Source organism: Rhea pennata, chromosome 13, assembly GCF_028389875.1.
Source record: "Rhea pennata isolate bPtePen1 chromosome 13, bPtePen1.pri, whole genome shotgun sequence".
In the NCBI taxonomy this organism is placed as follows: Eukaryota; Metazoa; Chordata; class Aves; order Rheiformes; family Rheidae; genus Rhea; species Rhea pennata.
Genome location: NC_084675.1, coordinates 13,180,631 through 13,206,495, shown reverse-complemented (window position 1 = coordinate 13,206,495; position 25,865 = coordinate 13,180,631). Strand labels below are relative to the sequence as shown.

General features: G+C 46.6%; 1 protein-coding gene across 1 annotated transcript in view; it reads right to left on the bottom strand.

The window, feature by feature from the left end:
• CHST8 (carbohydrate sulfotransferase 8) overlaps positions 1–25,598 on the bottom strand; it is a 174,925-nt gene extending 149,327 nt beyond the window's left edge. Inside the window, exon 1 of the mRNA XM_062586470.1 lies at positions 25,256–25,598. The gene's annotated coding sequence lies outside the window, so the exon portion shown is untranslated. The remainder of the gene's footprint in view (positions 1–25,255) is intronic.
• Positions 25,599–25,865: the final 267 nt, after the last annotated feature.

Here is a 25,865-nt window from a genome sequence, read left to right as displayed (position 1 = left end):
TTCCTCCTATGTATGCAGTTCTGTATCACGCTTGCTGAACTTTTGTTATTAACAAATACTGAGAATTTAGTCCGCGTACAGATCACCGCCTGAGACCTCTGTTCTGGTCATGCATCGCATGCAGTTATCAGACGATGTCAATCGTCATTCCACGTCCCTGTGACTAAGTGAAGAGAGGAATATATTCGTGTCCTAGGATGCTGCCACGCGCCGGTTTATTTCAATGCCGTTAAATCCGTGGTTCTGTTCTGCGCCTGGCACAGACATTTCACAGCTCCGCTGCTGCAGCTTTCTGAGCCTTCCCTCCAGGCTCAGCGAGAATCTCGGGGCCCGGTCGCCCTTTCCTCGCACGGGAACCCTGGCGCCTGCCTCGCGGCCCAGCGCCCGGCCGCTCCGGCCGCTCCGCCGCGCAGAGCTGGGAGCTCGCCGCGCGCCCGGAGCCGCAGCACGGCCGTCGGCACCGCGGAAGCCCCCCGCCGGGGCCAACACCTCGAGGAGAGGTCTCTGCAGAAGCGCATTTCCAGGAAAGTTTAATTTATAGGGAGAGTAAGTGGCTTTTTTGGCTGCTAATCCCTTGGAAAAATGTCATGCGAAAAATTGCTGGGCTGCTGAGGGTTTTCTGGGCTTGCTGAGGACCCCCTTTCTCCCGCTCACTCCTCGGCCCTCTCCCTGCCTGGCTGCGCAAACGCGGGGCGCGAGCGCGAGGCGCGAACATGGGGCATGAGTGTGGGGTGCAAACGCGGGGTGTGAGCGTGGGGTGCAAACGTGGGGCACGAGTGCGGGGTGCAAACGCGGGGTGCAAACACGGGGCATGAGCGCGGGATGCAAACGCGAGGCATGAGCGCAGGGTGCAAACGCGGGGCGTGAGCGCAGGGTGCAAACGCGGGGCGTGAGCGCGGGGTGCAAACGCGGGGTGCAAACACGGGGCGCGAGCGCGGGGTGCAAACGCGGGGCGCGAGCGCAGGGTGCAAACGCGGGGCGCGCTCGGCCGCCGGCCCGCCAAGGCGCTGGTGAAGTCCCGTTTGGCAGAGGCAGAATCTGCACGAGTGCGGACGGCAGCAGCCAGAGAAGCCATCGCCTTTGTTGTCCCAGTGGAAAACATATTTTGCCAAACTTTATTTCCTGCATAGAAAACTTCAGCTTTCTGAAAAGGGCATTTTCTTACTGAAAAATCATTCTGCTGGAAAATTCCCCAACCAGCTCTTTTGCTGGAACTTGCTCCCACACGGATTGAAAATAACGCAAACCTGGTGGCTTTCCAGGCACGTGAGGAAGCGGGTGCTTTGCTGGCGAAGGCTGGGGGTGTGCTGCTCGCCGTGGGGGCGAGCTGGCTCGCCAGCCCTCGCTAGCGCTGGTTTGAGGGCTGCTGAGCCTTAATTCAATTGCGTGTAATGAATGATTAATCGTATTAAGGCAGTTAGCCTTGAATAGTGTTGTACTTATAAATAAAATAAACTCCAGAAAGCATTTATGACATTTAATATTTTTAAACCTCATTATTTTGGAACGCGTGATCCAAGAGTTTGGAGCACTTGAACTCGGGGAGCCAGAGGAATGAAATGGAGCATGGTTTTTCTTTGTTGTACGTGACGTAGGTAGCTTCTAGCAGAATTTCACCCGTCTGTGAATAGAGTAGTGGCGTGCCACGAGCGAGGGCCTTTGTGTTCCTTCACTTCACAGGTAATCCTGTTTCACAGTTTTATGCTCAGGTTCCCACAGTCGCCCCTCGCTGTTATGTCACGTTGTGATAGCTTTGCGGTTTTGGTTAAATCCAGGCTTTGTCAGAATGGCTTGGGAGCGTGCAGAAGATGCCGTCTTTTGTCATAATTTTGTGATGTGAATGTGCACTCCTGACGAAGTCAAGGGCTGTGCCCCATAGGGTCAATACTCACAGTATGGATATAACTATAATTATATACATGTTGCATGAAATATTCTATATATTGGCACAAGATGCACCTAAAGACTCCAATCTCCAGGAAAAAGGCAGGGGCTATATTAGTTTCACTCAGTAGAAGCGGATCATAATGCATATCTTGGCGGATGAAGGTCCAGTTTTTAAGAAAGAAGAAAACTATTCTGGTTAATTTTTGCTCAGCTCCGTCCGGGATAACGCGCCGGCGGACGGAGGGACGCCGGGCCGGGAGGAACCACGCCAGCCGGCCGGCGAGGGGCCTTTCCTACTGCAGCGTGAGCCATCCCGCCGCTGGTCGCTGCACACCCTCCTCCCCGGCGCTGCGTTTCTCAGGAAATTCCTGTCATCGTCCTGCTTCTAGGCAGCGAATTTTAGTTCTCCGCGGGCACGCTCTGCTTTGTGCTGCCCGTCAGATGTTCTCCTGGCGCCCTTAACGCGGAGTTCACGCACAAGTTCGCCGAAAGCAGCTCCCGGCCCCCAGCACCTTGCTCGCCAGAAAAAGGGAAAAGCGCTAGCAAAAGGGAAACGCGCGGCGGCCTGAAAGCTGCCTGTGGGCAACCCCCGTGCGCCCTGCTGCCTCCCCGGGTGACAACTCACGGTTTTCGGTGCGATCCCAGCAGAGCAAAAGCAGCGTAACGTTTCAGAATAGTGTGCTTTTTTAAAGGGAAACCGGCCTGCGTGTCAGGCACGTTATTTCTATCCCGCTTGCGATGAGCAGCGTGCGGGTGACTGCTAGTAGTAGGCTGTGGTTAGAACGGGAACTTAGCGTTAGAGGCTGCTGCAGGGTTGGACCTAGCAAACGGCTCCGCGAGCAGCGCGTCGGCTCGGCAGCCCTCTTCGGGGCAGCAGTGCCCGCAGTTCCCGTACGCTCGCCGCGGCGGAAGCCGGCGCGCTGCCCTCGGGCCGGCGTGCTGCGCGCCTGGGCTCTGCCCCCCGTGCCCCACGGGTCTGACCGCGCGCAGCACCTCCAGCTTCGCTCCCGACGGCACGGCTTCCAGCCAGCCGCCCCATCGAGCCTGTATGACTTATAACTATTTGTTATTTGTTTTTACGGACGAACCCCTTTTCAGCAGCATCGCGACCGTGTTACTAAACGTCGCTCTGCCGTGCGGGCGGGACCCGGGACCTCTTCACACCGTCGGCTCTGGGATCGGCGCGTTCCCAGCACGCGCAGCACGAAGGAAGCGCTGAGCAGACCCCTCTGCACGCAGAGACGCTGCAGCCGCCCTAGCCCAGCCTGCTGCGCGGCTCGCGAGCACCGGGGCGGGCGGCCGCCCGGGAAGGGGAAGGGGAAGGGGAGCAGGAGCACCCCTCCGGTGGCGCCGGGCTCCGGCGGGGCTGCTCCCCGTGGTGAACACCAGCGTCACGCTAAAAACCACGGTAAAAACTCAACCATCTTATCGTAGCAGAAATTCTCACTACTGCGCGACGCCCCTGACGCCCGCAGCAGCGCCCGGGGCCGGCGCAGCCCGCTCTCCGCCGAGCTGCTGGCTCTGCCTCGCCGGGGGCAGAGAGGAAGAATCTAGCAGCTGTTTTTCTCCCACCCTATGCTGCTGCCCACAGAGTTGCTGCCCTGCAAAATGTCATGACTAATGCATAAAGGTTTGCACCTCCCAGACGCTCAACTTCTCACTAGCTTGAGACTTAAAAAAAAAAAAAAAGAAAAAAAAAAGAAAAAAGAAAAGAGGACCATGAATCTGTCTCTGGCTCTCGGTGCCTGGGCACGTGGCCCTCGCTGCAGACGCCGTGCTGACACTAGTTGTCTAGCCTGCACCGCGTCTATTGGCCTCACTTGCTTCCTGCATGTCCTGCAAGCTCTTAAATCCTGTATATTTATGCTTTGCCCCTCCCGCCCAATAAATACAAAACTAAATGCCAATGGTGTCTCTTGGAGAAATAGCCAAAAGGGGTCTAGGCAACAGTTTGTGCTGAATTTTTCTCCTCGGCCCCTTAAATTTCACCTTTCAAGACACCTCTGGGGACTTGAAGCTCATTTTCCATCATCTTTAATGAGAAACTTATCCTTGTGCTTCCTTTCATTAATGTCTAATACAGGAATGAGAAGAAGTGCTGTATTCACCTTCTTTTTAACTTTGTGCTATATGCAAATAATTAAACAAGGCAATAGTTAAAAATTCTCCAAAACTTCCTCGTTAAACTAAGCAATTACTGGCAGGAAGAGCTCTGAACTCTCTTCCTCCACACGCGTGCTAAAATACCCACATCTTGCACATGTTTAATTTTTGCCCAGGAGGAGAAAAAGTACATTTAATTACCTCCAAGGGTGAGGACAGCATGGTGGGTGCCTAGGTGGTGCCAGCTGGTGTGTTGGTGATGTGGCTGTGACTTTGCATGGGAACTGCTGGGGTGTTGTGGGCAAGGTCACATCTCTGCATCAAACTGGTGGGAACATTAACTGAATTGCAGCCACGTCATGGGCTCCCGAGCAAGAAAATGATTCATCAAGCTCTAGGGCCGCGGTTCGCGATTTGGTAGCCATGCAGCTCGCGCAGTTCATACTTCTAGCTATTCCACCCTCCTGCTGCGTTACGCTGGTGAAATGTCCCTGTAGCAAGGCAGTGGGGTGACCAGAGGAAACCAAGTCAGCTGAGAAATAGTTCATCAGAAAAGAATGGCACCGAGAGAAAGCAGTATTTATGGAGGTACATAAATTTTCAAAGCAGTGAACTAGATTAAAACCCTCCATGTTCCATTCTTGCAATACGGTTTCTCTTTTCAGTCACCTACAGTCCTTGTCACCTAAGCAGCTAAGATTTTTATAGTCCAGAGTTATGAAAACAATGTTGCCGTTCCCATTTTACAAATGAGAAACGGGTAGAGAAAACTACAGGATGTGCCTAGAAAAATGGGAATGAAAAGAGCCCGAGTCTGCATTTTCCACAGTGCAAGTAAATGTGCTGCTGAATCATCTTCCTTTTCCTTAGTTACTTAAGAATAATGAAAAAGGTAAGACACTGATTTTAGACATAAGAGGAAACTGAATATGCAAATCTGAAAACAGCAATAGAAGTTTTTCAGACTTACAATCATCAGAGTTGTGTAAATCTGTCAAGAACTTCAGTTAAGCAAATGCTTTGCACTAGATGCAATGTAGGTTAGTGGTTTCAGCAAATAAACAGGTAATTAACTGAAACTCCTTTTGTTCTAGCTGGCAACATAAAAGCAGTAAGAGAGAAAGAGCAGAAAAAATATCTCTTGGGAGTAGTACAGCACCTTTCAAGATTTCCGACGCGATGCACAGACGGCGCTCGGGAGCCTTCCCGGTGCTAACGAAGAGGTGTCAGACCAACAACCCCCAAACTTCACGTCCAACATTTACTTGCTCAAAAGGCACAATACCAGAAGCGGCAGCCACGCTCGCCTTTCCCAAACGCGCATTCCTTCGAGCGGCGGACACCTGGGGAAGGACGGCCACGGACGTGCAGTCTCGCTTCTCTTCTGGCAGCGGTGCAGCCTGATGCCCTGGGCTGCTGCGCTAAAGCACCGCTTTCCCACACCGCAACGGCTAATCCTGCCTGCCGGGGGCAGTGAGTTCACGTGGCATCGTGCAGGCAGCAGCAGGTTCCTCAACCCAGCTTCTCCCAGCGTCTCCTTGCACTGTCACCACCAGTAAAATTATTATTTATTTGACTTGGTTTTTGGAATGGCAAAGCCAAGCTTTTATTTACATAGCATGAAGTTTTATAAAAGACCAAGCAGTGAGCAAGGTCAGCAACCAGGTCTGCCAGGTGCACCTGGCAGTCTGCAAGGTCAGCACCTTTTTCAGGCTGGGCTGCTGGTGGCTGGCATACGAGGAGCACGGTTAGCGCTTCGGGAGAAAGGCGGAGTTTCTGGAAGGAGCCGGGTGTGCAGCACGCTGCACAGGCAGCAACGCTAATCACAAACCCGCCAGCGGCAAAAGGCCTCGCTGCGGTGTCTGTTGCTGCCGCCTTGTTTGCCAAATAAGTTATCTGTAAACTCTGCCATCATTAGAATTCTGCACCGTGACACCGGCGCTTTTGCTGGAACATTTTGTCGAAGCTTGCAAATGGAATTATCTGCTATGACTGCTCTTTTGAGCAGCGTAAATCTTCAACAACAGTCCTAAATAAACCTGTGATATACAGGGCATGGAACACCTATTTTTATAAATATCTCTGCAGTGGAACGCTAGAGGTAGGAAGAATAAATTACAAGCAAGAAAATGGCATTTTAAAATGTGCACTAACCCTGCTTGCTCCCACTCTCTCTCTGCACTGCTTTACTTTAACTTAGCTCTGGCCATGGCACGGCAAAGGTCACAGCTTTTACTTACATGACACAAAGTTTCTAAATAACAAGCATTAAAGGAGTAAACCTTTGCAGAAAAAAGAAATGTCTGAACCAGAAATAATAATTTAGCCTGCAAGGCCAGAGAGGTGTCAGCTTTGGGGAATGATATGCCATTTTAACAAAGATATGTAAGTGCTATCATCTGAATGCAGTGGAAACAGTCTCCCTGCTGGGGAGAATTATCTCTCATTTCAGTTGAGGGGCACCAAATCACTCCCTGGTGCCGTGTAAATGCTCATCGCTCAGGACCTTGCCATGCACGGGACAACTCCGTTCCTCCTTCAGGCCAGGACTACCACTCCGTGCTCTTACAGTCCACAGTGCCACCTCACAGCACCACTGTTTCAGCCGTTTAGAAGGGACCAGAAGCTCTGCCACATCCCACCACTCTAATTCGAGAGACTCTACATCACCTTACAGCACATCCAGGAGCAAGGAGGTAGTGCTTCCCTCCCGTTTCACCCAACCCCGATCTTTGTCTCATTCTAGCACTGGTCCTTTTTGACTGTTTTGGGGTAAGAGAATCTGGTCAAGCAAAAGAATCTATAAAATTTGTGTGTGTGATAGTGATGTTCCAGGTGTCTTTTTATAGGACAGGTTACAAATATAACAGGTCTTATCCAGAAGAAACAGTTGCATCACACTGTGCAAAGGAGATTCACAGCTATAAAGCAACACCTCAGTAATGTGCTCTTATGCTGAGTTAGACCACCGAACTTGCTGTGCTCTACTATTGTCTTTAAATAATGCAGGGCAGGTGTGATAAACCCAGCCATGTGTCATGGAGCTCCGATCATCTTCTGCCTGTCTGGCAGATGACTTCTGTTACCCTTGCAATATAACTTCTGTGCAGCAGCTGTGACTGCTACAGGCACTACTGGCAGGGGAAAGCATACAGTCGTTTAGGCACTGACCGTGGTGAAGGATGATTGGGAAGAAATATAGAATTCATTTCCAGGATCACCTTCCACTCCCAGCAAATGGGATGTACATACGGATGTTTTAATTTTTTACACTACACTGCTGCTACAGGCCCAGGCTTTGTAACTAGGGCCAACTCAACAGTCAGTTGGTATTCATTACACCAAACCAGAGCAAGGAATTTCTAAAGACCTTAAGGAGAGCATATTTGGTTTCCTCATGCTTGAGAGAAACTTTGGAAGAATCCTAAGCGTGGAAAGAAAAAGGGATAAGAATTTTTGACTTGCAGTGAGCCATATCTGCACACACACGTTTCCTGTGTCACCGTATTTTAGAAGGGCTTTTGCAATTGATGAGATGTGACCAGCCCCCTCAGCTTCTCAGAGATGTAGTGAAGCCTTACTTCTCTTTTGTAACTCAGGGCTATGGTAATAATGCTTGCATTATATGCTCAGTTAAATTACCTTCCTGGGGCAATACTCTGACCTGCTCCTATGGGTACTCAGATGCTAAAAATGCTGTCTGTGAGAAAACAGGTGAAGCAGATCCTGGTCCACTCAGCCTTTCCAGCCCCAGGTGTTCAGGATGGCTCTCATCAAGAGCACTCAAAGGCTTTGTAAGGCCAGCAGTGAAGCTGCCCTGTTGTCCCTAGTACAGCCCTTTCTGGAGATATTTCCCTCTACTCAGCTGTGGGGCAGAAGCAGCAGTATGGAGAGTGTGCAAAGGGTCACGTCTGGCATGGGTGAGCAGCACTGTGAAAGGCCTTGCCATGTGTGGTGGAGATGGTCAACATGAGCCTGCTGCCTGGAAGGTAGGAGATAAGGATAGATCTTGTGGGAATGCATCATGTACAAAGAAGCAGCTGCAGACCAAAGTAGCAGTAAAAGCATGAATGGGAAATACTGAGAGTGCAAAGAGAGTTTGAGTCCTGGGTGGGTCCTGGACAGCAGAAATGGAGGAAGAAACATGGAGAAAAGTGAGATTCTCAAAATGGAGCTGAGATTCCAGAGGTATGAGGACAAAGGAGAGAAATCTGTGGGTTTTGTATCCTGGCCAGGTTCCAGGTGGGTAAATCACTTCTCTGCCCTGTATACTGTGCAGTCGGTTGCCCCCAGCCTGTGCAGCTGCTGAAGGCTCTCTATTGCCACGTAATGCCTTGAAGGTGCCTGCCTGGGGTGCATGGTGTGGTCTCTGGAGCCAGCACACTGGCCTCTGCAGTTCAGGAAACATTTTGCAACCTTTTGGGTTGAAAGGTGCAATGTTGATGTGCTATTACTGCAGCACAGACGCAGCCCAGCACTCCTCACCCGAGACTCTCTTGGATCCTGCCCTGTGTTTGTAAAGCATATGCAAATTAATGAGCATATTCATTATTAATAAGGACACAAATGTAAGAAAGCCTTTTAAATAAATACTTGAAAGAGTACTAAGCCCACTACCAGAAGGAAGCTTAAGGATTGAGCAGCAAAATGCAGTAGAAAATTGTGCCTGAAAGGAGCAGATGTTTTAAATGAATGCTTTCAGGCAAGGAACTAAAATATAATTCACACACAGAAGACACATTGACTGTCTTTTGGTAGCACAACCCTCTGAAATACCTATACAAGTAACCTTGTTTTGGATCAGCAAGGCTTATTCTATTTATTAAATCAGTAAGTGTAAAGCCCCTAGACCGTTCTAGTTATCAGCCTCTTCCAAATGAATATCCCAACTATTTCTAATCACAATGATCCGATTTCCATTATTTTGACCTCCTTTTACTTTGGTTGGATCAATAATGCCTGATGTAATAATTTATCAACACACACTGGGAAAATTATTGATTCTACTTGTACACATTAGCTGGGAGAAAAATATGTCAGGTTGTGCCTTCAGTCTAAACGCCTTTCTGGGCTTAAATTAAGCTGCACTCTGTGTCCGGATGAAGGATATTAGCGCTGTATGTAAAACAAATCACTGCAGCAGAAATGGATGTTTGCCTTGCCCCAGTTCCCCCGGTACTCTTCCGGCACCCATCACCGCAAGATCTGGTTTTCGCTCTCTAATTGCTTTGAGCCCTCCCGCGGCCCCGGGCGCTGGCACGGAGCCGCGGCGCGACCCGGCGCTTCTCACCCTGCCTCCTGGGGAGGCCGAACCGGAGGCCGACGGGAGAGTCACCTAGTTGAGAGATGCGCTATCCGCGCGGAAAGCTTTCACGTAAACCCTAGATGTTCGCAGAGTGATCAGAAGCTTGCGTGCCTACTACGGGAGGGCGTAGGATTAGCGCTTGGCCGCGTGTCGGGGTAGGTGTGGGGTTTGGTGGTGGAAGTAGTAACTGAAAGGAAACAATGAAAGAAATCTGTGCGTTACAGATAATACTCGATATTTTCTGTCAGACAGCTGAGAGCTGTGAATCCCCATTCACGTGCAAGAAGCAAACACGTGGAAATCGGGCTAATTTTATTTCTTAACAGCTTCCTACTGACAGTACCTTGGGGGAAGGAAAATCAAAATAGCGCTTAAAGAGAAGTGCTGAGTCACTAAGTGGAATGAAACATTTGAAATGCCCCTTCCTCCAGCAGCTGCAACCTGTCAGCAAATTACTTATCTAATGTATGTGCTGTAATAGCCAGTTGTAGCTGCTTTTTCATATCCTATTGTTTCAGGAGGAGATGAAGGGACTTAAAAATTGCAAATGTTTCTCCCCTTAGATGCAAGAGCATAAATCACTGGTAATACTGAGCTCTCTGCCTCATATTGATTCCTCTGTGAACTAAGCCAGATGGGTTCAGATATGAGCATGATCTAATATTCCCCTTAGCTTGATTTATAGATTTCTTTGTGCATTACCTGACCATAAATGAGTCTTGCATTATTTCTTGTGCGCCTGTCAAATTAAAGAAAAATATTCTTGTTGACCTTTAAACCTGGGAGGAAAAAAAATGAGTCAGAGACATTTTACTGCATGTATTACAGTGATCTTAGTGCTTACGCGCCAATTAAGAGTGTGTGATTATGAAAGAGGTCTACTAATTTGTGTTGTGTGTAATGATTTCATTTTCCTGTAAAGCACGCAGTAGACATACAGAGAGTAACATACGCTACACTGCGAAAAATGCTGGAAGAGGAAATAAGAGGAGAACAATTTGGCACAATTTATGCCTTAATTTATAAAAACGAGCACTGATTGCAAGAACTGAATGTTTTTCTAGAGAAAACAATGTTCTTTAAAACGTAGGCACAGCAAGCAGAAATGACTGCCGCATAAGGTGTTAATACCATTAAAGAGAATGAGCATCATGAAGCGTTTGCTGACCCCAGAGACCTCTTCTGTGAACAAAATGAGTTTAATATGTATGAAGAATAATGAGCAATGTTCATGAACCTATCATTAGAGCTCAGCTCTGTGCTCATGACTTACAACCGAACTCTGACGGAAGACTCTCCAAGTTTTGCCTGAGTAGAGAGGTGGTGGTCAGACTGCAGGGACTGATTTCAACACCACAACCCAGGACCTCTTAGCTCAGCTTTATAATGAATGTGCTCTGAAACAGCTCAGCAGACCAAATACCCGTCATGTATCTGTTCAGGTTGTATCTATATTCTGTGTTTGTAGCAGGAGATGGTTTCAGACAAGATTTTAGCCTCTCTTTTCTAAGAAAGCACTATGTGGAGATATACACAGGGTCTGGTTTAGTTCTGTTGTGGTTTTTAGCTTGTATCTATCCATGTTATGTGCACACTTAGCAAAACCTGGCAGGTTGCCCTGGCCTGAGCCCTTCTAGGGACATGGAGGCCTGTTGCTGTTACCTAGTCTCTTTTCTAGATAATCCTCCATATGTCTGTATCATTAGGAAAATCCTTTTTTAAATTCTTTCCAGCTTGGGTGTCTTTAGATGAGGCAACTCGTTCCTACGGTGCAAAGTTGGGGTTCAGGAACAGTCTCTTGCTAGGCTGGTGAACTGTTGAGTGCTACGTTCCCTATCTTGCAATTTTCTTTTTTTTTTACATTTCTAGTTGGCCAAAGCCTAAAGTGTATTCAGGGTTTTATACTTGCCCAAGGATGCACCTAAATAGTATATATCTCTTTCAAAGCCAGTATATTTGTGAGAAGGACATAAGTACCGATTTTCTTTGGTTTGAATGCTTTGTTTTAATTCCAGTAGCTGATCACATTTATTTTTATTACAGTAAGTTTCCAGCCCCTGAGAATGGGGTTCTGCTGTGCTAAAGACACTTTTATTATATATGAGACTCCAAATGATAGTCTTTGCCCTGAGGAGCTCACAATAAAAAATAAGCAGACAGAGAGAGATAAAAGACATGATTCAGCATCAGATGTAATTTGCTGTATGAAGCTGATCCAATTGTATTCGAAGGATTTATTTTACAGATGAAGAGACTTAGGTGCAATGAAATTAAATGACTTGCAGAAAATACCACAGAAGTCTATGGAAAAGTAGGAGCTAAAACTCAGATTGCCCTGTAGTTCCCAGGACAGTCCTTCTCCTTGAAGCACTGGATACTATTTATACATTAGATGAACACAACTGCACATGTGGTACATCCCAATGTGCAGAAATTATACAGGCCTACACAGTTATGCAATGCAGCAGGTTTTTTATTCCTCTGCTGTGCATCAGTCTGGCACTCTCTCCTTTTCCTTTTGCGAGCAGCTCTTGCTCAGAGACATTCTTCCAACTTCTAATGCTAATGGTGCTTAAGGAAATATGTTTGCTGTCTAAGTGACAGAAAATATACCTTTTAACCCCTAAATTTCCTGTTCTGGTCAGTATATTTGTATGAGAAGTGTTATGGCAATAAATCAAAAGGAGCAGGTGATTCCATGGTGATTTATAATTGTGGGTTTACATCTGGCTAAAAGACACTGTTCAGTCTAGCCTGCATGGTAATAGCAGCCAGCTCGCTTTCCTTTTAGTAAGGCAATGGAGGTTGACAGTCCCTTCACTTCAAACAACTCAATGAATACATAAAATGAGAGTTAAAACCTTTTAGAATAGCACAAAAATAATAAAGAACTATTAATGAAACATTAAATCTTGATGACAGTGTGATCCTTTGAGGCAGAGATGTTCGATGACTACCATGGGGTTTAAGTCAAGCCTCTTCTGCTCTGATAAACAAGAAAGGGAAAGACAAAGAAGAAGTAATGTTAAAGAATTTCATATAGTGTTGAAGGATTAACAGCAGAAGAAAATTGTTCTATGATACTCTGGGGTTTTACTTCACGGGGTGGCAGTAGGGAACAAGGTGCTGTAGGGTCTAGACATCTTGTTTTCTTTGGCATTTCTCAATCTGGGCAGTATAAACATCCACTAGCCACCTTCAGATTTACAAACTAAAATCATCTTCACCTCCCTTTGTTAAAGCCACATAAAATATTTTTTGCTGAGTTGTGTTAAAAAGCAAATGCATGAGACTGTCTGGTAGCCTGATGCTGATGAGATGCAGGCAGTGGTATAGCAGCAGATGGACCTGTGAGACTCCTACCATACTTCGGATGGAGCCCTAACAGCAGAGTTTGGTGAGGACCTCCCATCCATCCTCTCTGCTGTCAGGAGTTCACCTTGCTCCCTTCCTGAAATCTCCTTCCTTGTTACGCCGTCGTGCTTACGGGGGCTGTGCAGGCTGTACACAGGTGTAAAGAACTCGTTCTGAAGTGAAATATGTCTGCCAATGCTGAAGTACAGAAAGGAAAACAATCGCCCTCCAAGTTTAGAAAGATCTTCAATACCTTAGCCATCCGAGTGAAGCATCTTTGCAATCCTGGATATCCTTCATGGGAAATAAGCTATACTCTACAGATTGTGCGCAGAAGATAAACACGGCTATTTTGCTGGGTGCACCGTACTCCCCCTTATAAGGCAATGAGGAGATGAACTAAGTTAGGCTTTTAGGTAGTATCCATCACTACAGTCAAAGCATTAAACCCTCCTCCTTGTCTAGTGGTTTATTCCTTAATAGAAACAAAGATAGTAGTGACACATAAAAGCACATGGGTCATCTTGTTTATCCTTTCCTAGGAGAAAGATTTTCTTGCATTTGTTGTCTTTACAAACAGCATTGTAGCCTGACCTAAAGCTTTCCAGAGAAACAGTATTACTAAGATACACCATGCCTGTATGTGTAGAGGAGGAGAATGAGATCAGGGTACAGCTTGCAAGATGAGAAGGGTTGGAGGTGTAAGAATCAAACCTTTCTCTTTCTCTGTGAGACACTGAGTGAAGGAACAGGAAAAAACAAATTGTGTGTCTGAACAGTGCCTTCCTAAGGGAGCGGGAATACGTGAAAATGGCTGGAAATCACGAGGATAAGGAATAAATCCAGCAATGGTCTCTAAGTGGATCCTAAAGGACTCTCCTCCCCTAATCCAGAGGATGCTCAGAAAAGGATCAGCTGTCCTTTTCTTCCCCATCTCCCTTCCCTAGGGGAGGAAAGAAGTCACACTACAGTACTGATGTCTTCTCTTCCCATAGTAGTAAACAAGAGCAGTGAAGAGGAGAAAAAGAGGAGGATTACGTCCCATAAGCCTCTGTACAACAGCTGGAAGATAAAGTTGCTCCTTAGCACCAGACCCCCTGAGACAACACTTTGCAATGTCAGAAATTCATGGCTTAAAGTGTGCTCTTACAGCACAGGTTATGACTTAATTTCCAGCAGGTGTTTGCTTTCATACCATTAGAGATGACTTTAAGACAAGACCTAGGGCAGTAGAAAGGAAAAGCAAGGCTTTGCTCTGCTGATCAAAGGTCCAGGCTGTGGAGATGGATGAAATGCCCTGCTCCTGCCACTAGGAAGCGGCACAAGATTCCTTGGTAATGGCTTGTCTGAGGAGTTATGCTGGTATTTGTCCTCTGCATCTGCTTTCTCTGCTCACCAACTTCCCTCTTGTCCCCAGTCCCTTCCAAAACAGCCTTTCACGGCCAGGCCACCCTCCACTCTCTATACGATTCTCTTTTAGTGGTTGCACACTGCGCTGTCCTGCCCTGATTCGGTTTTGTGTATTTTGAAGTCAGTTTAGCACCTACGAGGGGGATACAGGATAGACTGCTGAGAGAGCAGTGCCCAGTGATGGGAAGGCTGCAAAAGCGGAGCCAATCGCGCAAAGTCCTCCTGCGGGCCGTGCGCTCCCGAGGCTTTCCCTCCTGCTCCTTTGCCTCCTGCCTCTCGCAAGGCCCCTCTTTACTGAATAAGCCAAAAGCACGGTTTATTCTCCAGGTTTTAGATCAGGGCAAACTTTGGCAGATAGGTCTCGGGTTCATTTCCATTCGTGCTTGCCCGGGCTAAGATACCCCTGTCTCCCAGTGAAGGACCACAGAAACCTTCAGGTTCCCATTGGACTAGGAACTGGAAATTCTGAAAAGGGGAAGTCTGAATAACAACTAGAGAAAATTAGATGACACTTAGGGCTCAAAAAGGTGAAAATAGAGACAGAATGTTCCTGTTCTTAGGCCCAGACTTTCTCAACTATTTTGTTCATATTCCATCATAAGGTTTTACCTTTCCTCTTCTGAATGCTGTCAGCACACAGAAACAAAAACAGTGGTGTTTTGGTACACTGCTGTATTTAGAACAGCCACAAAAAATTAGGATCCAAATCATATCCAGTGTATCATGTGATTACATGGCAAACTTTCACAGCTAAAGATAGTTTGTGCCATGCTAAGCCCTTGACAGAGAGCTCCCAAGCAATGGGAGTGATGAGCTCCTATTTAGAAAGTGACAGATTTCTGCAGATCAATAATTATTAAAAAGAAAGTGTCATTAAAGAGGACAGTTCAGTGCAGTATCATCCAGGAGCTGTCAATGTCTCTGCTGAGAAAGTTAAAATAAAGTCAACTTACGATACATATTTCAAACATTTTGAATTTAATAATTAACTAAAAGGTAGAAGCAGTAGTCTATTTCCATAGCGTATTTCAGTGTCCATTAAAAACACTTATTCTCTGAGAGGCAGGAGATTAAAACTTCTTGTTGTTCTTATTTAAAGCACGCAGAAATTTTTTATGTACAAAACTTCCGTGTATGAAACTGATTTTTTGTAAAAAAAAAAAAAAAAAAAAAAAAAGGGGGGGGTGGCAACTGATTAAGTATCTTACGAAATTCTCTGAGCTAAAAAAGGCAAACATTTCATACTGATGCTTTTAAGCAAAAAACCTCTTTGATATTGAATATTTCTGTTTCAGTGATAAAAATGAAACACTTGTCTCTCGACACCTGAAGCAATTCTTTCCCTCACTATTTTTTCTGTTCAGTGGGTGAACCAAAATTAATTATTCAAATAGGTCAGTTCTTTAGGAACAAGCACTGCAAGTGTTAGTAGTTCATTTCCTACTGTCTTACTAAGTTTGCCACATCTCTTCTGAAATGAAGTAAGTAGTGGTAAAATATTGTAGCATTGCTCTGAATCAATATTTGTGCAGGATGAAGATGGAAACTCTTCTTCTATTCTTGGTTGTATGCTCTATGATACTAGTCCTTATATGAATTGATATTAGTTATTGGAGTTTTTCTCAAATAAACTTAGAACTAAGAGTTACTTTAAACCCAATATTACTAATAGATTTTTTTTCTTATCTTTCAGAACTAAGACTAATTGCAAATCTCATACATGCACAGAACAAAAATACAATTTTGTTTCAAATAACACAGCTAGGTAAAATGGGACTGGTGCAGAATGATGGAGAAGTAAAGGAAAAAGTTGTAGAAGTGTTGGTTGGTTTGATAGATTATTCTGCCCTGCAAGGGACATCATTAGTGTCAACTCCTACTTCGGCATCAGCGCAGATGGGAAGTGTGCTGAAATCTAATCCTGGCTATGGCCACAAAAGAACACCTGCTACGGTGAAAGGGTTTGCTCTTAATTTCTAGTACTTTGATTTTTGTTAGAAATTTTAATGTAGTCTAACTCTACAAATTTAGGTTCAAATTTATCCCTCTATCTCAACCTACCTGTTACCCTGTGGGAACTGTAATTCTTTGCCCATACAAAGGTCTCACTCCCAGGTGTGGCCCTCCTTTTCCATGATGTGATACCACCTTTTCCTGTGGCTTTCCTGCAGCTTTGTAGGTTTGGCACAGGCTTTTAGAAAGAATCAAGCTTAAAAGAGATGGTGCTGCATCATGGAAGATGTCACCTGGCTAGTGCCATCTTAATTTAGTAATTCATTGAAAGTTTTAGAATGAAGGCTTTTAATCTTAAATTGGAGTTCCAAAACATTGGAATTTCCCAGGGGACAGAAGGTCAGTCTCTTGGCTAGCTGTAAAGCGTAAGGAAACCACGGGAAACCTCTGATGGAGGATGGTAGCCAATTTTACATTTCAAAATGGCAGGGAAAGAGGTTCTTGGGCTGGGTACAGCCATGGTCCTGGAGGTAGTTCTTCCTCCCAGGCAAGGAGCTGAAATATGGAGAAGGCCACACCTAATTTGGGCAGTTTCTGCAGCTAAAATTGACCTTAGGGGTCTTTACTTCCAGATGTGTTCTTTAGCCTTACTTCTGTTTATACCGTGGCAACAAAACAGATTTTTGGTATACTTTCATTTGCAAAATTAAACTTGGAAAGGAGAGAGGCATTTTGTAAATTAAACCAATATGAACAAAAATAGCCCCTCAGGGTAAGAAAATACAGATTTGGGGGAACTGCATGTAAATTTATAAAAATAATAGCCAAACACAGCAGCATGGCTTTGCATCTCTCGTTACCAACCTTCCAAACATGATGATGAAAACAAAGGAGAGCAACAGTATGTGCATTAGAAACCATAACGTGTGAGGAGGCTGAGAAAGCTAAATTCATACGCATAGAGCCTGGTGAAATAGAAGACTCAAGGGGAACATGATCACACTCTATAAATACTTTCAAGGTAACAACAGAAATGAAGGCAAGGAATTACTCACAGTCTCAGAAAATTGTAGGCCAGGGAGCAATGGCTTGAAGCTAAGAAAGAAAAGGTTGAGGTAAGATATTGGGAGGGAAGAAGCCTTGACCAGGAAAAGGAGGAAGAAAAAAAAAAAAAGAAGAAGAAGGAGGACAGGGCAGTTTAATGGACTAACAGGGAAAGTGCCTGATATAGCATCATTGCTACGTTTGGACAATAGCTAGATGGGATATCATGGAAAAAAGGGGGGAGAGGCTTAATCATGCAAGAGACGGAGCAGATTGATAAAGTACTTTTTGGTGGCCCAGTCTGTTCTCCAGGTAATGTCATGCAGTGTTAAGTGGAGCTGTGAGGCAGGGCTCCTTCTCTGAACCTGACTCCCTGCCTCCTCCCTCCCACGTTTCCTGTGCCCCTCCAAACGCCTACAGGGAGTATGTCCTCCTTGTCCCCCTTTCTGGCCTGCTGGCAGATGCCAGGAGACCTTCAGCAGCCCAGCCGCAAGGCTTGCAGATACGCAGTGCTATACGAGTCTCAAACTCACTTCAGGATGAGTAGTTGGAGACTTGCATGAACAATGCAAAATAATCATACCCAGAACTCCCTGAAACACCGAGAAAGCTGGAGGAGACTGCTGCCTCTCAGGGCACCTCCAAAGCCAGCTCTGGCTGTGTTTCTTAAATGAAAGAACAAGGAAACTTCCAGGATAGAGTGAGACTCCTTCTGAAGAGGAGGCCTTTCCTGGAGGAAGTGTCGGGCATGGCACCCAGTGTGCCAGGGAAGGGACCTCTTTTGTTTTGGCATGAAGCTCCTCTCCCAGAGATTCCTCTAAAACAAAGTACCCGCGAGGGGCAGCGTGCTGCTGCACGGTGGTCCTGCCGCTCACCCTGCCCGGGCTGCGGGGCACTGCAGAGGGCAGAACTTGTCCTGCTTGTCCCCAGCTCCTGCCCCTCCTGGCCACTGCTCGTGGGACTGAAGAAAGACCCTCAGGAGATGGAGCACATGGTGCAAAAGGAAATACTGGATCTTAAATGCGAGTCTGTCCTTTCATGCTAGTAAAGGAGAAAGCATTATAGTATTGACACTGAGTATCTGAGGCAATTTTATATGGTTTTAATAATTTCAGTTTTGTCAACAGCAAAACTAAGGTGCCTCCAGCTGAGGATTGCTGCTTTTAGGAGGGCTCCAGACAGTGAATGAATGTTTTGTTAGTGGTATCTTAGTGGCTAGCTTCTTGCAGAGGGAATTTCTCGGTATCATACTTGTTTACAAAGAATTAATTAATGATTCTCTGAGGTATTCTGCAATAGATAATAGCAGAAATATTTTCAGGAGAGATCTATGTAAGGTCTGGGGTGCCACGGGATTATAGAGGAGGCCCATTTATTCTAATGCCAATCACTAAAACTATTGGACACCAGACCAAAAAGAACAGGTTTTGCTTTTTTCCCTGATTTTAAAGCTAAATCTGTATCATTTCATGTGCTGAAAATCCCTGGAAATTCCTGGTGAAATAACAAATCTTAAACTTTGAAAGTAGCAATAATTTTAAGTCACCCTTTTCCTTTCTAGAAGTATTTCCCTAAGGAAATAGGCAAGTAGAGACAAATATTTCCATAAGGTACGTCCTTGGAAAATCAGGAGCAAGTAAAGGAAGAAGAAAGTGGGGAAGGGGCAGTACAGCCATCCCAAAGTTGCTTTCATTCAATAACTTCGTTGAGACAGTCTGCAGCTGTGTGCATAAGCTCAAATGATCGTATTTCTAAATAGCTATTTAACTGAAGGGGACTATAGTCATTCTAAAGATAAATCTTTGTTATAATCTATAATGAATGTAATCTTCAAGGGGCAATAACTTCTCTCAATTACACAATTTTTCTGATTTAAAAAAAAGTCATATGTTACAATCTAGGTTGTCAGCTCCTCTGGCCATGGACATGCACGTTTCTCAGCAAAGTATCTTAGCTGCAGTCTGAGACTATAAATAAGAACAGCAATAATGTTAAAACATAATTTAAGCAATTTTTAAAAAATTGCACATTAACATGATCTTTCAGGTTACTTTTCCAGTATAAACGCATACGGCACAGCAGCTGATTGGAGATCTCCAATTAGAGCTGGTTTGTGGCTATCTCTACAGGAAGGGCCTTTGGCTAATATAATTTAAACCTCTCCTGTAACTGCATGTCATGCTTTCAAGTCAGCTAATCACTCCTGTCGCTTCAGAACAACGTTCAATTATTTGCTTGTATTAGTAAAGGAGCAAAAACACGTGCGCTCGCCGGGGAGCCGCTGCCGGCGGGGCCCGTGCAGCCCCGCGCGCTCAGCGAGCGCCGCCGCGGCATTTCTCCCAAGAGCTGGAGCAGCCGCGCACACTTGGGAAATCTTCCCGGCGTTGGGTGCCAAGGTCGCAGCCAGAATCGGGAAGGAGAACTATAAATTACAGAGCACTGGACTGCAGCCAAGCCCAGGGGAAGCTGCATTTAGCATATCATTCTCCAAGCAGCAGGATGAAACCTTCACTCTTTGCAGAGAGAATTTGAATGGGATTTGTTGTAAGGCCGTTCTGATTGAAATATCACCAACTGACTTTCCATGACAACTGGGGAACCAATTGCAATCGCATGTCGGGGGCGGAGGGAAGCCTCTTCCCACCAGCCCAAAAGGAAGATGATGAGGATGATAGAGCACCATCAAATATTTATGAAAACCAGATGAATTTCTGTGCTAGCAACATGCTGATAATCTAACAAAGACTTCAGATAAACTCCTGACATTAATCTAAGCTCACATATCTCCCAGTATAAACCAAAGGTTGAACAAGCAGCTGATTCTGGTACTCTGCAATAAAAACGCTGCGAGGAAGGTTAATAACAATGTAGTTAGAACAATACAATGCAGGCAAATGGGATGATTTATTATCTGTAGCTGGTATTTACAGACTGCCATCAGTGCCAGAGACCTCATATATGAAGTGTAGGATTAGAAGCGCCTCACGTGAGCTGAAAGCTCCCTGGGCAGTGGCTGCCAATACAGTCTCTGATGCACTGGGGATATGCTGCTCCTCCAGTAGTTGCAACAGATATTTAACAATATAGGCAGTGCTATTCCACCCCCCCCCCAAAAAAAAAAAAAGAAAAAAAAAAGGAAAGAAAAAAATAGGAAAAAAGGAAGTTACTTCAGATCTAAGATGTTGAAGATTTTTTTTAAAAAAAATCTACGCGTCTTTTCTGCACCATAAATATAAGATCTCTGCATACAACTATTGTAACATTAACTCAGAAACCCATATTTAGGGATGTGAGATTAATATTATTGTCGGTCTCTGTGGGAGAAGGGGCAGCTTGAAAGCAGATCCCCTCCCCCTTTGCTGCAAAGGAAGAACACTGGCATTAAGGGCTGAGCCAGCTGCCATCCTGCCGCTTTGGCGCTCGCTTAGGTGACGAAAGGCCCTGAAGTGGGTGAGGGGTTGTGAGGTTGTTTTAGGGGGGGGGGGTTGATTGTTTTCGGTGTTTTGGATGCAAGTGTGGCAAAGTATACTTTTGGAGAAAGCTGGGGGAGAAAAGGATGCAAGTATTTGTAAAATCTTAGAGATGGCCAGGAATGAACTTTCCCTCGAGCTGGTGGATGTTGGCTAAGTCGTGCACTGGGAGACGTGACCGTGCAATAGTACCTCGCCGTGCTCTGTCGTACAGCCCGGTACTTCGATAACCTCCGAACGAACCCATTTCAATCACTGCAGATCAGCACAGGATTAGCACGTCTCTCACTGAGAAATCACATGTCTCAGGACTGTAGGAACTGAGGGCTGTGTGCTATAAGCGCTTGTTTCTGTGAGCCTTTAGCATCTGCTAAAACGCAGAGAAGAACTCCAATCTGAACTGCAACAGCTTCACAGAGTAACAGCTTCACGGCATCCCCTCCTGCATGCGCCCTCAGACTCGTATGTCTGATCAGGGCGCTGTTTTACAATTTTTTCTTTTATTTCATAGGTCTTACCCTAAATGGATTTTTTGATCCTGAGAAATGAGATGTTCAAAGTTTCAGAAACCAAAGATCTGTGTGGTTTTTTCCCCACATGAAATAGCGGTGTTGCTCTTATTTCCTTCTGTTGCACTAATCTAACTTCTGATGTGCACTTTAGATTTCCGCAATTATTTCACTATTTCAGCTCATGACAGTTTCTATTTTTAAGCAGACTAGTCATGCAAAAAAACTATTGTAGTAAATAATTATTTATGTAACATCTATTAAAGAATGTAAAAGCAACATAAAATTAATTGATCATCTTTGAGCTAAGTAGTATCTCCACTTCAGGATGTAAAAATAAAGGCATGTTATATCAAATATTTAAATATAGGTGCCTGAAGTTAGACTCTATCTAACTATACACGTCACCATCTAAGTGCTGTTGTGGATCTGCAGAGCGAGTGTTCTTGCATTTGAGGGTCACACTGAACGGAGCAAGAAACCAGCGTTTCTAAAACTATTTCTCTGCAGATATTCGTCAAGTTAAAAAGGACCCAAATTCAAGTATCAGCATATTCTGCAGCTTTGGTGGAGGTTAAGAACTGTTAAGAAATAAAGCGACTTGTGCTTAGCTCCTCGGTGTAACGGGACGTCAGATGGCGGGCGCTCGAGGGCCCAAGCTGTGCTCGGGAGGTTCACGCCACCGACCCCGCAGCCTTCGCCAACGCGAGCGATCGCCGCTCTCCCAGCGGGGCCGTGCTCGCGCCGCTGGTCATCGCAGGGGCGCGCGCGAAGCCCGGCGCGGGCGGCGGCGGCGGCGCCGTGCCGTGCGTTTCGGGGGGCGCGGTGGCCGTCGGACCTCGGGCTGGCCGCGGGCTCAGGGACGGGCCAAGCGCCTGGTTAGCGCCGCTTTGGCAGCGCGTTGGCGCAGCGCTGAGCTCCCGTGCATCAAATTACCGTCGATCCGCAAAACGTTACTGAAAGGTTTCTTAAATCTGCAAAGTTTTAATATCAATTTTGGAGAAAAAGGGCTGATTTTTTCCCCACGTTTTTTAGTTGTTTTGTTGTTTGTTTAATGAAACTTCCTAATCCCCTGCGAGGAGACCGAGGGCGCTTCCAGCCCTGGGCTTTAGGGACGCGGACTCTTCCCAGGCTTCATTCCCCCACGGTGTTCGCGGGCGCTCAGCCCCGCGCGGGGCTGCTTCCTCGGCGCGCGGTCGAGCACGCGGGCCGGGGGCGCTGGAAAGGGGCTCGGGGCCGGACCGGGACCCGGACCCGACCCGCGGCCCGCTCGGCCTTCGCTCGCCCCGCCCTGCCTGGGTTTGCAGTAACCACGCTGGACGAGCGTCTGCCGGGACCAAAGCATCGAGACACGCGATCGCCCAAGCCGGGGGCGTCCTCGCCCGGCCGGCAGGATTTGCAGACTTCCAGCTTTCTGCTTTTACGTAAAGCACGTGCAGGACTCGGTCTGGCACCGGCCGCAGCCAAGGCGGCGCTTTAATCTGGGCTTTGGTTAAAGCCACTTGGGGGTATCGTGTTGTGTTGACCATCCCATGGTGCTTCGCCCAGCCTGGCTACTGCAATATTTTGGCAATCGTTTCCCACCTGGCCTTGCTGGTGCCTTGTTTCACTATATAGTCACCTGTTATTCTTTATATTTAATGTTATGGCAACACTAAGTGCTATAGATGCGCCCAATATACTATAGAAATGCACAAGCAGCTGCTTGGTCTTGCTCACAAGAAACGCTTTCCTCTCCCGTTCTTCATATGCTACGGCCAGCACGCACAGGATGCTCGAGGAACACCTCGTAACAGATTTGGGTCCTAAATTCTGATTTTTCTCATTGACTGGTTAAAATGGGGAGGAAAAAAAAAGAATTTTTCTGGACCCTTAATGTGTTAATTGGTTTTTTTTTTTTGAAGTGGCTAGTTCGTCCATTCTCTTACCCACAGTTTACGCTCTCTTACAAACCCAGTGAAATACTATCTGAGTATTTCTGCCAGGGAAACACGGTGATAAACGGTCTTGTTTTAAGATCAGTGGGAGCAGTGTAATGGATGTGCAGGCGAGCTTATTGACTTGCTCTTGCCAAAGTGGAGGCCTGCCATGAAGTTCAGAGGACCACAAGCTGCCCGGGATATGCCTCACCCGCCGAGCCGCTGTTTTAAACGGGGAGCCTTATGGTTCTGTGGTACACAGAGTTTTAAGAGCTAGTGATAGGTGAGCGAAAGAAACTTTCCCTCCTAATGCTGCTCGTTTCCTTTCCAGCGCTCTTTTTCTGTACTCTGCTTTTTCTTTTTATAACCAGTTTCATTAACTCTTAGTTAAGTTCATCATCTCTCCGCCTGAAACACAATCGCATCCATAAGCAGCACCATTTCTGCTAACAGGATAAATGGAAAAATCTCCAAGAATCCCTGTCTGTAACTAGCCCTTCAGCATAAAGCTGAGGGAGGAGGTTTGGGAAGGCACCCAGTGCACGCTTCATTGCTTCCTTCGCCCACGGGAGCACCCAAGGGCCTGATCCTGCTTCTACTCATGCGGTTGGCAAAACTCCTATGAACAGCTCCAGGAGCAGGTTAATGCCTGAGCCTGAGCAGCTCCTGCTCTTTCCTTTGTTCCGTGCATTAAACGCAGGAGTTTTGCAACCGTACTAGCCACAGCTACTTACTTACCACCACTGTGGACTAATCAGATAGCAATAAAAGCTTTTACAGTGCCATCCTGTTTGCGATCAGCAGAAACATAAAAAGCATGTTAGCAAATTGATTTTTCGCATTAATTGTGAGCAAAGAGCATTATACTGAGAACAGATACATTTTTTTTTCCCAGGCAGAAAAATTCAATTTTAGGATTTTAAAAGTGCTTCTGAAGATGCTCAGCTGAGCCCATAGACATACTTTTCAAATACCATAAGGCAAAGAGTAGTTACTGGATCTCCTCAGTCTTATTAGCTACATAAACATAAAAATTTGAATAATGTTTAAAAAGCTAAATTCTCCTGATAATCCATAATCAGTAAATGTTCATTACTGAGATGTAGCAAATATGCATGAAATTTCCCAAGTGACATTTTGGTTACAAGATTTAAGAGGCGTATCAAAACCCTCCTCCATATGGGGCCCATGTAGCAACTTCCACAGATTGCAAAGGTCATTCAGCAGCAGCTCAGACCTTTCATGTTCCCGTTCAGTAACTAGCAGAAGAAAATCAGAATTCACTGTTTTATTTTACAGCTCTGGTGATTTATAAATAAATCATCTACACATGATGATTGATGTCTCCATATAAATAATTAAGTCTTGACCTTATGTTATGACACTTACTAAATTTTTTGGCACTTGAAATGAATGCTCAGAAAATTTCTTTGACACCAGACAAATAAAGGCAGTAGGAGGGAGAAGGCAGGTTATTGTTTACACTCATTTTGTTCTGTTTGATTCCATCAGCTAATTGATGATGATGTTTATTAATCTCTGTCGCAGTCTACCCCGTGGATTTAATTTTTTTCTGTGATGGCTGTTGAAAGTTTGCCCCATTAGAACCAAACTTGGACTAGATTTCCAGCAGCCACAGTTTCACAGAGCTGCTCCAATTGCTGTGTAATCCAGCCTGGGTACTTCACACTTATTTTTGGTTTTAATTTACTCTGCTCAGCAGCAGAACTCCAGGAGCGTGAGCGACGCTGCCGGCCTGTGCAGCTCGGCTAGGTAGCAGGTGTCAGCAAAAGTTTAATTTGGGAGCTCATGAATCCCAAAGAAGAGCTTAGCAGTTATCCCCAGCACCGAGAGCTCCAGGCCTGGTCCTGGAGGAGAGAAAATCCCGGGGACACGAAAGGAATTGATAAGAAGCCAGTCATCTGGCAAAATGAAATTTTCTTGGGATAAACTAGGGATAGTTTTTTCATCAAATGGTGAGCATCATTAATGCACAAAATGGATTTAGCAACTACATCTCTGATTTTCACTTATGAGACCATTAGGGTTCACCGTTCACTCTCCCTCGCTGATACTGTATTTACAGCCTATGCTCTGAGGAGCTGCAACTTTTAAATCTTACAGTAAAATACATGCATATCAGGGTAATCTTTTAACACAAAAAATGAGCATCTCCAGTATTTGTAAGCCTGTTAATCTGTGCCCAACGCAAGCCAGCTACAGACAGGATGCTACATTACTGTACAACTTATTGGGGCTTTCCCAACCCCTCCGAAAGCTGAAAGAAGAAATCGCACTTACGGCTGCGCTCGTGCACCGCGTGGGTCCCGGCTCCTTCCGCGGGCGACGCCGGCGGGCCCCGGCCGCCGCGACGTGCCGCTCCGCGCAGCCACCTCCCACCCGGCGGCCGTGCCCGGGCGCTCGGACGGAATTAGCCTTGGCTGCGCTTCCCGTGTTTTGAATATGCAAGTTTTTAATGGGAAGGCGGCACTGCGAGATCAGAGTTGCCAGTATCATCTGCCGGAGTCAGAGCCGGAGCCGGAGGAGCTCGGGACTCGCCGAAAAAACCCCGGCGGGAGAGCGGCGTGGAGCCGCGGCGTGGAGCCGCGCCCGCCCGCCCGCGCCACGGCCGCTTCCCCGCGGCGCTGCCGGCGCGCAGCGGCGCCTCCGCCGCAGCCCCTTATGTTTGTTACGGGAGAAAAAAAAAAAAAAAAAAAACCCGGAGGAGGAGGAGGAGGAGGAGGAAGACGGGGGGGGGTCGGGGTCCGCCTTCTCCTATCCGCCAGCAGGTCGGGCGGGTTAAGAGCCGGCGCCTCCCGCGCCCCGGCGCAGCGCGCTGGGCGCCCGCGGGCCCGGCCGCCGCCCGGCGGCCCCCGCCGCGCAGCGCCCCGCGGAGGGGCCGCCCCCGCCC